The 17,858-nt window shown below is 37.2% G+C and overlaps 1 long non-coding RNA gene across 8 annotated transcripts; it reads right to left on the bottom strand.

Annotated features, from left to right (window-relative positions):
* Positions 1-6,910: 6,910 nt before the first annotated feature.
* LOC129001176 (uncharacterized) lies at positions 6,911-11,566 on the bottom strand. Of its 8 annotated transcripts, none has more exons than XR_008491392.1 (5): positions 11,461-11,481; positions 10,868-10,957; positions 10,031-10,067; positions 7,715-7,820; positions 6,911-7,229 (listed from the first exon to the last, which is right to left on the bottom strand). It is a non-coding gene; the product is annotated as an uncharacterized LOC129001176 (long non-coding RNA). The 8 variants fall into 8 exon arrangements; XR_008491394.1 differs by lacking the exon at positions 11,461-11,481 and adding an exon at positions 11,295-11,309; XR_008491391.1 differs by lacking the exon at positions 10,031-10,067 and having other exon boundaries at positions 11,461-11,479.
* Positions 11,567-17,858: the final 6,292 nt, after the last annotated feature.

Below are 17,858 nucleotides of genomic sequence, written 5' to 3'. Positions count from 1 at the left end.
TTTGTATAAAAATGATTTCATCCATGTATCTATCTATCTACATACTATTATAAAATTTAGGTGGTGTATGTATGTCTATCTGGGCAGCATTAACGATTAAGATACTAAACCGATACAGCAAAAACTAAGCACAAAAATGGACCACATATCTAGGAATTAAGCCTATTCACTTCCCTGAGTTCCTCTCGGGCTACGCCCCCTTTTTTAGGATGCTAGGCACGAGCCTGGCATTGTTTTTCACATTACTTAAGGATAGACCTAGGGGTTGCGGCATTATCACTTGGATAAAATCCATTGGTTATTTGGTGGGATTTGAACCCGGGACCTCTTGTACCAAAGTCCCGCGCTCTAACCACTAGACCAGCTCACCCCCCGGGCTACTCCCCTTGTCTAATGTTTTGAGGTGAGGGTTTCAAAAGGTTTTTAAATATTAACTGGTCTCCATGGAAGCATGAGAAAATTCATAGTGTTCTTTGCGTTGACATTTTATGTAAACAATCAGAACTGCTAAATGTATATTTCATAATTTCAAATAGCTGACCCACACAAATAAAATAAAAAAGTTTTACACATCTATGTGGTAGGTTTATTTATTCCAATACTTTGTCATTGATTATTTATTTTATTTTATTGATTACGGAAATAAAAAAAAAGATTCTATAACAATTGCTGTATTAACCCTGGCTCTGTTTTCGATTTATTAAAGTGTATAAGTTATGAAAATATTGTTATTGATAGATTTTCTTGTAGTAGGACAATTACAATTCAGGTGATACTTTTTGTAAAAATGTTGTGGATTTTTCTTTATGAATCCGAACTACTAACCAATTGGTTTATTAGGTGGTATAGTACATCTTTCCGTTATGAAGTATGATTACAGCAGCTATTTTCAGATAAAATAGTTAACCGTAACAGCTTTGGCACGATTAGACATTAATCCAACCCTAATGCGTGATGTGTAGGGTGCCTGGAGACTTATAGCCTTACAGAGATTATATTGACATAAAGATTATATGTCTATAATATAATACCTAATTAACTTGTCAGATTTGTATAGTGACGGTGGATTAAACTGTATTATGCGTTTTATTTCTTGTAAGTGTGTGTATATAAATGTGTGTACGTGAGTTCTTAGTGGATAAGAAATCTTCGTATTTGCTTAAGTCGTGCTATTCCACCATAGTCAATCAAGTGTAAGTAAATGATAATTAAAATATTACAATTTAATGGGAAAATATAATAATAATTAATAGTGCAATAAACTATGCCATCGTTTCTATCCCTATTACAGTCATTAAACCTATCGTCCTCACTGGGAGTCCCTGGGAGTGCCCCTGTCGTGTTGCAGGGGTTGATGTGTGCTCTGCACTGCCGATGGGTATTCCCAGTGGGTCGTGAGAAGCCAGCCACTTCGGTCCTTGGTCAGGAAGTGCGGCATGGATGCAAAGGTCGGGCTCTGCATTGCAACAGGCGACCCCCGGCACGTCAGGTATCCGGTGCTGGGCAAACGGAGGTCGGGCCCCGGGGAACTGGGGTAGGGGATTGCCCCCGAGGGTATACCCGCTCCTGACTGAATCCGGGCCGTCTCTTGCCGCACGATGCGCTGGTAAACACATTTATGGCTTGTCAAAACCCCCCCACCCAACACATTATTTAACAGCAGCTCAAAAGAGCAAAAAACGAAGTTGGAAAAGGAGCAGAGCCCTTTTGGGCGTAGCTCCAAGGTCAAGAGGTCGCCACCAGCGAACAACGTTAAGGCAACTCCACCGCCTGCAACCTTTAAGGGCTCAAAGGAGTTCCCCCCACTGAGATCTCCTTTGACAAGTGGAGAATGAGAAGTAGACGTTGAACCGGCGTTGACGGGAACCCTTCTGGAAAGTACAGCGCCAAAAAACAGCCCCCAGAGGTCGGATCCCGAACTTCAGCGTTACCGTCAACAATACGACGATGCTGATGAGGAGGAGTCTGACCTCCTGGTAGAGATGATGGATCTCATCAATAATATGGAGGGAACCTTGAAGGTCCGGACCAACGTAAACCGGTCAATCAAGGACGGTCTCCCAAAGGTGAAGAATCGGGTTGCCCGAGTTCTGGCAATTAAAGGCTTGATGAGACAGGCTTTAGTTAATGAACGGGAGCTTGTGAACCAAGTTTTAGCCCCTAAACTAAACGACAAGGGCGGGAACCAAAGGAAACGGGCAAGGAGCTCGCCAGCGGATAGCCCCGATCTTATTGAATTGGCCAACCACCCTCTGTCAGATGCCGAGCAGAAGGTCGAGGACAGGGCCACTCAGATGACACCCCCTACTGAGCACAATCCAGCTCTAAAGAAGCGCCCTCAGCAAACCAGGGAGCTTACCTCTCTCCCAACGGTTGACGGAAGCAGCTCTATGTACTCCGCTGCGGCACCATCAAATGTGGGTAGCTGGGAGAAGAGGCTTCCCCGCAAAGAAAAGAGGAAATTGAGACGAATGGAGGCTGTCTCTAACAAAGAAGCAGCAACAAGATATCGAAAGGTTGCTGATCCTGCTCCGGCGAGGGAGGTTCGTGGATAGGCACCCCCCGTTTCAAAAAAACCCTGGCCGAGAAAGCCCAGGGCTGAGGCAATACTGATCAACCCCTCAGGGGGGCGATCTTTTGCTGAAGTCTTGGGTCGACTCAAGTCTAAGGCCAAGCCAGAGGAGACGGATACAGCCGTTAAGTCAATCAGATGTACCCAGAACGGGAAAGTTCTCCTCGAGCTGGGGAAATCTGGCGACCGAGTGGCTTTTGCTGCAAAGGTCAGAGAGGCTCTGGGGGACCACGGTACCGTTCGTGAACTCGAGCCTAGAACCTCTGTGGAGATCCGGGACCTTGACGGTCTTTCGACGGAGGCTGAGGTCAGGGAGGCTATCAACAAGGCCATCCCTGATAACCAAAATGCCGACTCCCTTAAAGTATGGCTTACGCGGCCCAACCGCAGAGAGCAACGCATAGCTATCGCTGAAATGTGAAATCAAGATGCCAGCAATCTGCTTAATCTCACACACCTGAGAATTGGATGGGTCAATTGCAGGCTCAGACGGAGGGTGGTCGTACCGCGATGCTTTCGCTGCCTCGGGTTTGGTCACTCTTCCCGAAACTGTAGGGACCCAACCGAGCCAAGAATTGCTTCAGGTGTGGCGGCTTGGGCCACAACAGGAAGAACTGTACCGCAGCAGACCGCTGTTTTCTCTGCGCAGAGAAAGGCCAAAAGTACGATTCATTAGGTCATATCCCAGGGGCTGGGCGATGCAGTGTTATCAAAGCTGCACTCGACCTTGAGAAGGCTAGGTCTAGGAAGTGAGGATTCTCCAGGGTAACCTTGAGAGGTCCAGGACGGCTGACTCCCTTTTAGATCAGCTGGTCCAAGAGATCGGCGCGGACACCCTTCTGATCAGCGAGCAGTACCGTGACAGGGACCCACGATTCTGGTTCCCAGATTCTCTCGGTACTGCCGCTTGTTGGGTTCGAAACAGCACCGAAGCACCAGTGCGAGATCACGGACGCGGCCGAGGCTTCGTTTGGATCAGGTGTAGGGACGTCACGCTTTTTAGTGTCTACCTTACCCCCAACGAGCTAATTCGGGAATTCCGTCTGAAGGTTGACCGCTTAGAAGACAGTGTACGCGGTACCGTTGGGCATGTCGTTGTTGCTGGTGATTTTAAAGCGAGGGCTGTGGGGTGGGGCATGACCTCTACAAACTCCCGGGGGAAATACATCCTGGACTTTGCCGCCAGGGCCGGACTTGTCGTCTTAAACTAAGGCGACACGCCTACTTTCCGGCGCCCCGGCATGAGAGGTACGATCCCCGATATCTCCTTCTCGTCGGAATCACTACTAGCATGGATCTCCAACTGGAGAGTCATCGAAGACCTCACGGCAAGTGATCCAGTACATCGTTTTTGATATACTGGATGAACTCCATAATCAAGCGCCCGTATCACGATCTGGGCCACGCCGATGGAATACGGACAAGCTGGACGTTGAGAAGTTCACTGACGTAATCTCACGGGGAGTGCTGGTGAATTCTGCTGCACCTGTTGACGCCGAGGCATTGGTAACGTCCACGATGGAACTGATTGTCTCGGCTTGTAACCAGGCCATGCCACGCAGGGGACGCCGTCGCGATAAGCAAGCTGTGTACTGGTGGACCTTAGAGATCTCGAACCTTCGGAAAGCTTGTCTGAAAGCCAGACGTGCCGCTATGAGGGCCAGAAGATTCCCGGATTTCGAGGCTAAGTCAGCGGCTTATAGGGCTGCGAGGAAAGCTCTCCGTCGGGCTATCATCAGGAGCAAGGCTAGCTGTTGGAGGAGGCTTCAAGAAGATGTCGACTCTGATCCTTGGGGACTATTTTATTATTTTTTTTTTATTTTTTTTCATAATTTTTTTTTTCAAATAATTAAAATAATAATGGGATTGTTTTTTCACATTACTTCAGGACCTAGGGGTTGCGGCATTATCACTTAGATAAAATCCATTGGTGACTTGGTGGGATTTGAACCCGGGACCTCTTGGTCCAAAGTCCCGCGCTCTAACCACTAGACCAGCTCGCTCCCCGGGCTACGCCCCTTGGATGTCTAAAATTTTGAGGTGAGGGTTTTTAAATTGTTTTTAATATTAACTGGTCCCCATTGAAGCATGAGAAAATTAACAGTGTTCTTTGCTAGACATTTTATGTAAAAAAACTGAACTGATAAATGTATATTTCACAACTTTAAACAGCTGATCTACACAAATAAAATAGTAGTTTACGCAACGATTGCGTTAAGTGAGTCTTTGCGACACGAGTAGAAAATTTAAGGCACGAGCCTTGGCGAGTGCCCTAAAAACTTCTACGAGTGTCGTAAAGACTATTAACGTGAGTTGCGTACACTACTTTACCTACGACCGTTTTTTAATTACTATCAATCTGGATTTAATTACTAACAATCACTAATGATAACTTTTTAGAGAGGTTATGTTTTCGTGTATTGTCATTGCCACTGAAAGTGATGCAACGACTTTTTGTATAATCAGCTGATTTCCTGTAATTACGTGTTTGTTAAACTTCGTTAAATATTAAATTGCTAGCAGCATTCTTACCATAAATAATATTGTATCAGGTACAATTCGGCAAATATTTCATTTATTTTTGGACTTCCACCAACTTAATTAAGAATACGCGAGTATCAACATGAACAAGTCGGATCAACAATTAAATTGGTCAACTGATCAGCTGATCAGCTGATTAGTTGACGTTCGAAGCATTGCAATTTTAATTCTTTTCTCTCAATACTCGAACCTCATTGGTCCGTTACCTGTGTGGATATGAGAAAACTATTCGGATATGAAATGAAACTATGCGGATATGAAAGTAAACAGCTGTAAAGTGAAACGTTTCAATTCTAAGAACTGGACTGAAATGGCTACTTTAAAAAACGGTCGTAGGTAAAAAAATATTTTACACATCTATGTGGTAGGTTTATTTATTCCAATACTTTGTCATGGATTATTTATTTTATTTGATTGATTATGGAAATAAAAAAAGATTCTAGAACAATTGCTGTATCAACCCTGGCTCTGTTTTCGATTTATTAAAGTGTATAAATTATGAAATATTGTTATTGATAGATTTTATTGTAGTAGGACAATTACAGTTCAGGTGATAGTTTTTGTAAAAATTTTGTGTATTTTTGTTTATAAATCTGAACTACTGACCAATTGTTTTATTAAGTGGTATAGTACATCTTTCCGTTATGAATCACAGGTACAGCAGCTATTTTCAGATAAAATGGGTATTCACCGTAACAGCTTTGGCACGATTAGACATTAATCCAACCCTCATGCGTGATGTGTAGGGAGCCTGGAGACTTATACCCTTATAAAGATTATATTGACATAAAGATTATATGTCTATAATATAATACCTAATTATCTTGTCAGGTTTTTTATAATGACGGTGGATTAAAACTGTATTATGTGTTTTATTTCTTGTAAGTGTGTGTATATAAGTGTGTGTAAGTGAGTTTTTAGTGGATAAGAAATCTTAGTATTGGCTAAAGTCGTCATTGCCTATCTTTAGGATTGTAAGGATGTGTAAATAATAATCTCATCGCACATAAATAGTTTGTTGCAATGTAATTACGTAAGCATTGTAGGCTTATAGAGAACAAAAAAGAATGAAGAACAATTGCCTTTATTTCTGATTTGTAAAATATCTGATTTGACTAAAAAGCCAGCCACAGCACCGTTGAATCCGATACACATATGAAAAACAGAATGAGAGATTTACATACGACTGAAGGTGTATGATAATGTAGTCTGAAAAATTCCTACGATCTATGAAAAGCTTATAACATTTTTTTCAATCTTTGTATTGCGTCTGGAAACTTCTATAGACGCTGAGTAGTTCAAGAACTTAATTAGTAAGTTACTTTAGAGTAAAAGTTCATAATTTACGCTCTGTGGTTCAAGTTACTTTTAACTCTCCTATTGAGTTTGAAGTTATAACTAGATTGCAGATGCTTTGACCGTCAGAATTAATGTCAAAAGGGCCAAATATAGTGTTTTTCATAAGCAAGCCTGAGATGAACCTTATAAAATGTATAAGTACTAAATCAAATAATTTTAAGTTGGTTTTCGTCAGATCGCTTAAAAGTGTTATATGACCAGATCGCGAGCAAACACGTTTTTTGATAACTAAGATAAGATTATCAAGAAAGCGGTTCTTTTAATTTAAGGTAAAGCATTTGAGACGCGTGAAATCTTTTCGCAATTATTTAATTTGCCTCAACCCTTAATTTGTTTTTACTTTAGAATACATAGTTGTAGTTGATTGTTTCCTTAGTAGTAGTAGATTAACATGTCGATGGTATTGTAAAGAAATATTTCATATAACACAAAAACTCATTCATGTGGTAGGAATAGGTTTAATTTAACATAATCATCTTTCATATACAGATTATGACTATTCAAATTGGATTATGACTTTGGCTTAAGGCAAAGTGGAATAATCCAACAATTTAGCCAATTAATTTGGAAAAAAATATTATAAATGTTATTATGTTCCACTATTTTTTTCAAACTTTTGCCATGTGGCTGTGTATTCAGGAGATATCTCTATTTCCTTTCCAATCCTCATGAACTCGTCTTCTGAAATTCTCTCGAAACGATTACCCAAATCTCTTAGCAGCCCAACAACTCTTGTGTTCAAATCTGCTTTAATCGCCTGAAAAAATAAAACAGACATGTATATGGCGAATATGTATATGTATGCGGGAGCAAAATTGTCTATAATCTAGCAATTATCATTCTTTGTATCGAACGTATCAAGTTAGGTAAAAAGTCAGTTTTCAGGAATTGTTTTAAACTATTAAAAATCGCAAACTGTAAAAATTCATAAAGAAATAAAATCCTGTAAATAGATTTCATTCGGATTTTGGCTATTCGTTCCGAAGTTCGATAGAACTATTTATATCTACAGAGTTTTTAATTCCCAGCAATAGATTATGTTGCCCCCTTCACACAAAAAAAAATATAGACCCTACATATCATAGACAGCTGTGGAGCTACTAATTTAATGAAATAGTCTTGGATTTTCTAATATTCTTAAGTAATTAACAGCTCAATCTAAAATGAAAATGTAAATGTTAAGGAATAATGCCCTTTTTTATAGCAAAACTACGTTTATTTCTACATAAACTACACACTTACCTCCCTAGAAGGCTTAACTGTTTGTTGTTGAGATGTTAATGACATCATCACTACGATAGCAATTACAGCTATAACCCTCATATTTTGACCTTTTTTATGCCTGAAACTAAATAGGACTATTAATTGATTATTTAAATTCTTATTAGGAAGCACCAAAATAAATAGGTTGGTTTAAGCTTAGACATGATGGGAAATTACATGTTGTACGATCTAATTGGCATCATTCAATGTTATAGAAATGCATGTTACATCAAAATATTTACTACCAATACTTCAATGCTTACAATATTTTTTAGTTACAATACAAACTAAACAATTAAATTTGTTCAGTTCGAAATCTTTAAGAGGGATTTTTGGAATACGGTTTCCTTCTGTATTGTACAAGATGTATCTGTTTGTATATTACTTACTTACATATTAACTTACAAGTCTTTGTTTTAAATAATTTGTTTAACAGATGTTGTCAATAACAATTAAGCAATGAGATTGAATTGTAAACAGTTATGAATAAAGAGAAACAACTTGAATGTTAAAAATATACTTTTTACTTTTTATAAAATTAAACATGGCGCAGTCGGTAAAGATTTGATTAAGAATCATATCAGAAGAATATACACTGAAATGGAATTTAACAAACCGGATATCCTAAGCCTTGAAGGCAACTTGGAGGAAAATTTTAGGACATTTAAAGAAGAAGTGGAGATATATTTTATAGCCACTGAAACCGAAAAGAAACCCAACTCTATACAAGCAGCAAGGCTTAAAAACCTACTAGGAAAGGAAGCATTGAAAATTTATAAAGATTTCAAAGAAAATGAACCAGAAACAGAAAAACGATATTAGAGACACTAGAGAAGTATTGCATGCCAAGAAGGAATGAAATCATGGATATTTATAAGTTTTTCAAAAGAAAGCAGCAACAAGATGAACCATTTAATAAATGCTATTCGGACCTAAAAAATTTAGTCAAACCATGTAAATTTGAAGAACAGGAGGAAAAACTGTTGAGAGCTCAGATAATACTGGGATTAAGTTAAAAAAATGTCCAAGAAAAACTTTTGAGAGAAGATTTAAAATTGGAAAAGGTAATAGAAACCTGCAAAACAATGGAGTTAACCGAACAAAATATGAATGAAATCAATGAGAAGAAAGAAGTACTTCAAATTACAAATATTAATGATGAGATGAAAGAAGTTCATCAAGTAACTAAAACCTTTGCTGGGACAAGTAAGTTGGAGGAGAGGAATCAAATGGACCAAACAGGTAAAAGATGTTTTAAATGTTACAGATGTAGTGGTAGTCATGGAAAACAACAATGTCCAGCTTGGGGTAAGATCTGTAGTAAATGCAAAAAGTCAAATCATTTTGCAAGTATGTGTAGGACAAACTTAAATCTTCTTTCTAATGAGAAATGTAACGAAGTAACTGATCAAAGTAGTAGTACTTATGTGTCTAATTGCCAAGAATATGAGATTAACACAGTTTGTGAAGTTAATTCCATTGGTAATCAAGAAAAAGCTTGGTATAAAAGTGTTAAAGTTGAAGGGTTCAATGTAAGAATGAAACTTGATACTGGGTCTGAAGTATACATTGTCCCATATTCCTTTGTAAAACTAAATAAACTACAAAATAGGATGAAGAAAAACCTAAGCAAACTAATTTCATTCGGGGGGTTTCAAATAAATCCAGTAGGATACATAGATGCACAGATTGAGACAGAAAATAAAATGGATGTTGTAAAGTTAGTAGTGGTCAGTGGAGAATGTACTCCAATCCTAGGACTGAAATCTTGTCTAAGTTTAAATTTAATAAATAAGGTAGATACTGTTGCTAATGGTTTATCAGTAATAGAAGATGAAGAAAAATTTAAAATTTATAACAATTAATAAAGATGTTTTTGATGGTGTGGGTTGTTTCCCTGACATTTGTAAGATAAAATTAAAGGAAGATGCAGTACCACAAGTAAGTTCTGCTAGAAGAATACCATACAAAATTAAAGATAAATTTGAAAAGGCATTAAATTCGCTCTTTGACAATGAAATTATTAAGCAAGTTGAAGAGCCGGTTGAATGGGTCAATAATATTGTAGTACTAGAAAAGCCAAATGGATCTTTAAGAATCTGTATTGATCCTACGCAACTTAATAAATATATCATAAGAGAGAGGTATGCAATTCCTTTGCTAGAGGACTTGGCTCCAAACTTAAGTAATAAGAAGTATTTTACAATTTTAGATTTGAAAGACGGGTTTTATCATATAAAACTAGATGAAGAATCAAGTAAAATGTGTTCATTCAGCACAATCTTTGGAACTTACAGATTTTTGAGGGCACCTTTCGGCCTCTCTTGTGTACCTGAAATATTTCAAAGATTGGTACACAAATATTTCAAAGATATTAAAGGTCTTTCAATCTATTTCGATGATTTGTGCATTGCTACTGATACTAAAGAGGAAAATGATAAAATTATAAAGCAGGTAATGGAAAGAGCAAAACAGTATAATATTAGATTTAACTATAGTAAAATGCAATACTGTGTTAATAAGGTAAAGTATATTGGTGCTATATTCAGTGAACAAGGGATGCAACCGGATCCTTCAAAAATAGAAGCAATAAAGAATTTTAAAACTCCTACATCTAAGGTAGAATTACAAAGATTTTTAGGTATGGTAAATTACATCAGAAATTTAGTTTTTTTTTTAATAATGAACTTTATGTGTCAACTTGTATTTATATATTGATGAAGACTTCCGTCGGATTTTTGACTAGCTTCTACGTGATGTTTTGAAAAGGATTTGACGATGGGTCTTTGTACCCGAAACTAGTCATCCATTGACTAAAATACGTTACACGTTGGATTGATGTATTTAAGTTGAACAGTAAAAACAGTAATACAATAATTGGTAAATTCAAAGAGCTATTTAGTCGAAATAAGATCCCTATGTATTTGGTGGCTGATAATCAACCATTTAATAGCTATGAAATGAAACAGTTTTCTATAAATTGGAATTTTACAATAATCACATCAAGTCCTCACTATCCAAAAAGTAATGGACTAGCAGAAAAGGCTGTAGGAAATGTAAAGCAAATGTTACGGAAGAGTGCTGAAAGTAAACAGGATTTTGAACTCTTCTTATTAAATTATAGAAACTCACCTGTTGCAAACCTGGATTATTCACCTTCTCAGCTTTTAAACAGCAGACACATAAGATCAAAACTACCTATCCCAAACAGCTATTTACAGCCTAAAACAGTTTCTTGTGAGGTACATGAAAGCATAAATGAAAGCAAAAGGTATCAAGAACAAGTGTATAACAGATCAGCCTTGAAGAAAGAAGATGAATTCCAAGTGGGAGAAGAGGTTTTAGTACAAGATATTAAAACCAAATTTTGGAATCCTGGTGTGATTTTTAAAAAATTACCGGAACCTCGTTCTTATTTGGTAAAATTAGAAAGTAATATTGTTTTAAGAAGAAACACACACCATATAAGAAAAATTAAATCTATGTTAAAAAAGAAGGACAGTCAAGACGGCTAAAAAAGGGAGATGTTTGTATATTACTTACTTACATATTAACTTACAAGTCTTTGTTTTAAATAATTTGTTTAACAGATGTTGTCAATAACAATTAAGCAATGAGATTGAATTGTAAACAGTTATGAATAAAGAGAAACAACTTGAATCTTAAAAATATACTTTTTACTTTTTATAAAATTAAACAGTATCAATCTTTAAAACGTATCTTACCTAAACTGTTTCTTCGGTAACTGTATTAATTAATGTATTTAATTCCGTGTTTATCACTATTTAAATTGATTAAAATTGTAATTATTTGGAAACTGATTATTTTTAAGTGTTCATACAATTATTATCTCTGTTACGGTAAACTATCACAATACTGATTGGTTTTCATCCATGCTAGTTAAAATATTGCGGTAATTTATGATTGAAATTCAATAAGAAATTAATTCTTTGACTTCTGATAGATTTGCCAAAACTGAATTTGGAATGTTTCTTGTAAAGAAAAAACTGAACTGTTTAACCCTTGTTTTAAACACTGTAGAATACATTTAACATTTGTTCATTGCTGTATATATATCATGATTTGTATGATCTAACATACTATAAAAACTATTTTCTTATTCTATGATTAGAATTATTTGTAATGTGCTGTTTTCAATTATTTTCAACCCCATTGGATATACACACTTTATAATAAAAATAGACGGATTCTTTTTCAAGACCATTTAATCTTTTGCTGCTTTACTTTTTATGATTTTAATTTCTTAGTTTAATATTTTATGTTACAATTTGTACTGTTTTCTTCTAAATTACTTCTTGATCATCTCTGCATGTGCAATTAAATTTACGACGGTAAATACAAATTTCTCTAACGACATTTGAAATGTATAATATCTACACGTATAACTCACCACACGGTAAATACATATAAAAGATGATAATGTGGTGATCGATTTCGACTGGACACTCCAAATATTATCAGACCCTTTGGACGGATAACATTGGCGTATAACATCGATCACCACATATCATCAATTTAAGACCATTTTATTGGTCTACAAAGATCGTCTAAGGACCCCTCATAATTTGAAGAAAAACATGATTTTCACTCGTTGTTGCCAACCGTGGATACGCTACACTGATCTTAAAAAAAATGAATCTTGATTCAAAATAATGGAAGTTAACCGATATAATAATTAACTGAATATCTATTAATTTCCAATGATATTCTGTGTGTTCTAGTTGAGAAGACAATTTTATTTGTACATAATTACTTGTTATTGAGTTCCAAAGTAAGCAAGTTCATCTGTCCTAACATATATTAAACAAATAACCTCCAACCCTCTATACTTCATTTAGTAATAGCATTGTTATAGGAATCATCAAGGATAAACGTAGAAGTATTTAAGCATATTGCTAACGAACCATCAACTAAATATAAAAAAAATTTAAAATATGATATGCAAAGTAAGTACAAACAATTATGCTATAATTAATCACTACAATATTGACTTAGAGAAAACCTCAAGTCCCGCAAACATCTAACAAAGAAAAATGTAATCTAGGCTAAATATTAAATTGTATTATGAATGTGTAAATTGAGTATAGAGTACAAACTCAGGCTAGTTTCTTATATTAATCCTCTTTTCTGTAGATATATCCGAATGCTGTATTTTGCTCTTCACAGTGAAGTGGAAAATGTGGAAATGTTTTGTTATGCCTTCACAAACAATATGTGACGTGGGATGTCGTTAGGTTTGGCCTGACTGGTAAAAATTAAATTCAACAAATATTAGATATAATGAGTAAATTTAAGAATTTATTGTTAAAACTTTTCTGTATAAGCTGTTTACTGATAGGTTACTCATCTCGAGCCGATTTTTAGTCAAATTTTGATAGGTAATTCTATAAGAGAAATGTTAGCAACGTGATTGTTGTTATTATGACATCGTCGACCTCGTACATACACTATTCGAGGTGTAAAAAGTACACCTGATAGGATTCATATAAGGACTTGATGAATCTGGCGTCACATAACAGTCTGTACACTACATTATGAAGATATTTATACTTAATACAACTGAATTTACTTAAGAAGAAGAGGGTAGTACGAATTCTTCAACTAATAAATTCAGGAGGCTATTTAGCATTCACCCAACGTAGTTTTTTTATTATGATAATGTACCTGTTTGTAGTAAAGGTCAAATTATTTCGAGTCTCGAAATGCCAGACGAGACCCGCCTCGTTGGCTACGCCGACGACGTCGCTGCTCTGGTTGCAGGCAGAACCGTTGAAGAAGCAGAGCTTAAACTTGGTATAGTGATGCTCCGTGTCAACGAGTGGATGCGGGACCACGGCTTATCGTTGGCGGTTGAAAAAACAGAGATCGTGATCCTAACCAAGAAAAGAATTCCCACCGTCCTTCATTTGCAAGTAGGCCATGCCCAATTGGAGACCAAGCGGTATGCCAAATACCTTGGTGTTATGATTGACGGCAAAATGTCTTTCGGCGAGCAGATAAAGCGAACTGTTGACAAAGCCGCAAAGGGAGTTGTTGCCCTTAGTAGGCTTATGCCAAACGCCGGCGGCCCCCGCTCCTGCAAACGCCGCCTACTGATGTCTGCCGTCCAATCAGTACTCTTGTACGGCGCTGAAATCTGGGCCCACGTGCTGGAGAGGCAGGCTTCTTCCGTGACAGGCTCTCCCGTGTTCAGCGTCGACGTGCCTTGCGAGTTGCTTCCGCTTACCGCACGGTTTCCGAGCCTGCAGTCATGTTGATTGCCAGTGTCATACCCGTCTTTCATCTCGCGAGGGAGCGACAGGCGATCTACCGCAGGAGACCTGAAGTAGATAGAGAGACTGCTGCCAGAGAAGAACGCAACCGCAGTTTCGACCGCTGGCAGCGTGAATGGGAAGCCGAGTCTCGGGGACGTTGGACCGCCAGGCTCATTCCTAGCATCTGACCATGGGTGGAACGGAAGCATGGTGAGGTTGGGTACTACTTGACTCAATTTTTTTCGGGTCACGGATACTTTCGGGCCTTTTTGCACAGAATGGGGAAGGCTGCCAGTTCATACTGTATGTACTGTCCAGGCATTGCAGACACGGCTGAGCATACCTTCTTCTTCTGCGACAGGTGGCATGTCCGCCGAGCCTCCTTGATCTCCGAGATCGGCGTCGACATTACTCCCGATAACATCGTTGGAGCTATGACGCAGCTACAAACTACAATAGAACAAGGACTAAAAATCTTTCATTTAAATATACAAAGAGGCCTACAACGAAAAATAGATAAACTTCTTATAGAAATCAGCAACTTAAAACCTCATATACTTATCATCACCGAACATGGTACACAAAGTGAAAAACTTGAAATAACCCACATACCAGGATACAATTTAATTTCTCACTTCTCAAGAAGATCTCATAGATGGGGTGGGGTGGCTATCTACACCATTGAAGCAATGCCACTAAATGTGGAAAAAGTAAACATGGAAGCCTATACAGATGAAATGAATATTGAACTGGCGGCAATAGAAATTAAGGAAAGGAGAAGAAACCTTCTAATTTTGGGACTCTACAGACCACCCAATGGGGACCTACAAACTTTTTTCTCAAACCTGCAAAACCTACTACACACTCACTCAAAACCCCGGAAGAAGATCATCATTATGGGCGATTCAAACCTAAATATAATCGACAAAGACAAAAGCAACATCAAAGACCTTACTGCTCTACTAAATATTTTTGACATAAGAATAGAAGAACTGCCCCATACCAGAATTACACACACTACAAAAACTAGTATAGACTGCTGCTACACATATATAAACCCTGCAAATATAAAATCCGAAACCACACAAAACTTTATTTCCGACCATCTCGGAGTTTTCTGCAAAATAAACCTTTTCAATCCTAAACCATCAAATATAAAAAAATACTCAAGACAGATAACAACTAAATCCCTCTCTGATGTAATGCACTATCAAACGTGGACTGGTCAATGGTTTATCAACAGAAATGCACAGAGGAAAAATATAATACATTCCTAAGAACCATCGTGGAAATTATGCAGACACACATGCCAAAGACCTACAAAACTTAAAAAATGGCAATAATGGCGTAAACGAATTCATTTATGATGACAATATAAATGAACTACGACAGGAGATGAAACACTCACACCTAAAATACTTAACAACAAATAGGCCTGAGGATAAAGCTACTTTTACAGAAACAAAAAAGAAGTATGACTCCGAAATAAAACTAAAGAAAAGGTCAAAAATATCATCTAAAATTGAAGAATCAAAAAACAAAAATAAAGAAATCTGGAGAATCATAAATAAAGAAAGAAACAAAAACCCATACAACAGAGAAAATATTATGCTTAGGGAGGGAAATGAAATCATCTCGTGCCCAGAAAAAATAAGTGAACTTTTTAACGACTATTTTATCAAAATCGGAGGCTCTGCTGAAAACTCCCACAACAACAGGGAAATATTGCAAGAACAAGAAGAAATGCAAACCCCTCAAGAACCCTCACTAGGAATTCTATCAAAATTCAATACAATAAACAAAACCGAACTAAACAATATATTTAAAACTTTTGATTCAAAAAATGTCTGCGGCTTTGATGAAGTCCCAAACTCTGTTATAAAATACTGAAAGGAAGAACTTATAAACCCCCTACTAGACATCATAAACAGTTCAATCCTAAATTCACATGTACCTGATAAAATGAAAATAGCAACAATTTACCCAAAGTATAAAAAAGGAGAAAAAAATTTAAAAACAAACTACAGGCCAATCTCAATACTACCCACCCTCTCAAAATATATAGAGAAAATAATTTTTAACCAGATAATGGACCATCTAAACGAAAACAACCTCCTAACTGAAAAACAACATGGTTTTAGACCTCAAAAATCCATTACTACAGCAGTATTTCAATTCTGTGACTTTATAACAAAAAACTGGGAAGAAAATAACAATGTCATAGGAATATACCTGGATATAGAAAAAGCATTTGACAGTCTAAACTGGAAAACCCTTATAAGTAAATTAAATGCACTTAACATAAAACAGGACGCTCAAAAATGGATCAAAAGTTATCTCACAAATAGAAAACAACAAGTAGAAATAGGCTACATAAAAAACAACATTGAACTTAAAACCAAATCTAGACTTCAAGATATGACCCAAGGAATTCCACAAGGAAGCATCCTCGGCCCCCTCCTGTTCATCATATATATGAACAATTTTCCAGAAAACCTACCAACAGGAATGGACTGTATTATTTTTGCCGATGACACCACAGTACTAATCCCTCGAGTTCATCACCTCATAACTAACGGAGGAATAGAAAATATTTTAAAACATATCGAGCAATTCTGCAAATCAATAGACCTTAGAATCAATAACGCCAAAACTGTTACAATAGAATTTTCCTGCAAATCAAACCCAAACAAAGCCCCTCTAGGTAACTCAAACCCAAACAGATCGGACCATACCAAATTTCTGGGAATAGAAATAGACGAAAACCTAAAATGGGAACACCATATCAATTCACTGCAACAAAAACTATCTACATCAATCTATGCTATGAGAAGGATAACTAACCTAACCGACTTTACTACAGCTAAAATTGCCTACCATGCACTCATAGAATCACACCTCCGCTTTGGAATTGTTGCCTGGGGCGCAGCAAGTACAGACCTTTTCCAATCAATTTTCATATTACAAAAGGAAGCAATAAGAACCCTAAATAATACCCACTATCAAGAACATTGCAAACCATTTTTTATAAAAAAACAAAATTCTCACATTAACATCCTTATACTTGATTGAAGTGATAACCCAAACAATGAAACTGAATCCCACTAAACGATCAGAAACTCATAACTACAACACCAGGAAAAAAACCGATCTGAATGTACCGCAATACAGATTAGAAAAAACAGCAAAAACCCCAACATATAGAGGGATGAAACTTTACAATTTATTACCACATCGGCTAAAAGCTATTACAGACCCGAAAAAATTTGCTAACCAACTGAAAAACTATCTCCTTGAACGACCCTACTACAGTTTAAATGAATTCCTGGATGACCATACTTTTGACAGAAGACAATAAAAAACCAAGATACAACTAAGAAGATAAAGATAAAGAAAAAGATGACGCCTCCCCCAATCTTGATGACTGCGGAGGAGAAAAACAGCAGTAAGCAGTAAGTAAGCAGTAAGTATGCTCCAGGGGGAAGGAAACTGGAACTGTGTAAAGCAGTTCGTCGAAACCATACTTCGGGATAAGAAGGTCGACCTCGATCGGCCTTAGTTTTCTGAGGAAACAAGAAGGAGAGCCCTAGGGGGCGTAGTATAAAAGGCCTAGCCCGAAGTAATGTGCGAAACAGTTCCAGACTAGTGTCCTAGGAGACGAGGGGTTTTTTTTGCCGGTAGTCCGGGGACAATGAGCCCGCGGGAGTCCGGCACTACCGAGTGGCCATTGAGCACCTCAGTGTGCGTAAAAGCATTTTTACCTCCTCCCCATAAAAAAAGTAAAGGTCAAATTAATTCTTTATCTTCTTTGTAGTGCTGTCATTAAACTTATTTATACTGTAGAGTTC

The sequence above is a fragment of the Macrosteles quadrilineatus genome, unplaced genomic scaffold, assembly GCF_028750875.1.
Source record: "Macrosteles quadrilineatus isolate MER2022 unplaced genomic scaffold, UCM_ALF_1.0 Scaffold_8__2_contigs__length_117827958, whole genome shotgun sequence".
NCBI lineage: Eukaryota > Metazoa > Arthropoda > Insecta > Hemiptera > Cicadellidae > Macrosteles > Macrosteles quadrilineatus.
The sequence above is the reverse complement of the archived record's forward strand: the minus strand, read 5'-3'. Positions and strand labels throughout refer to the sequence as shown.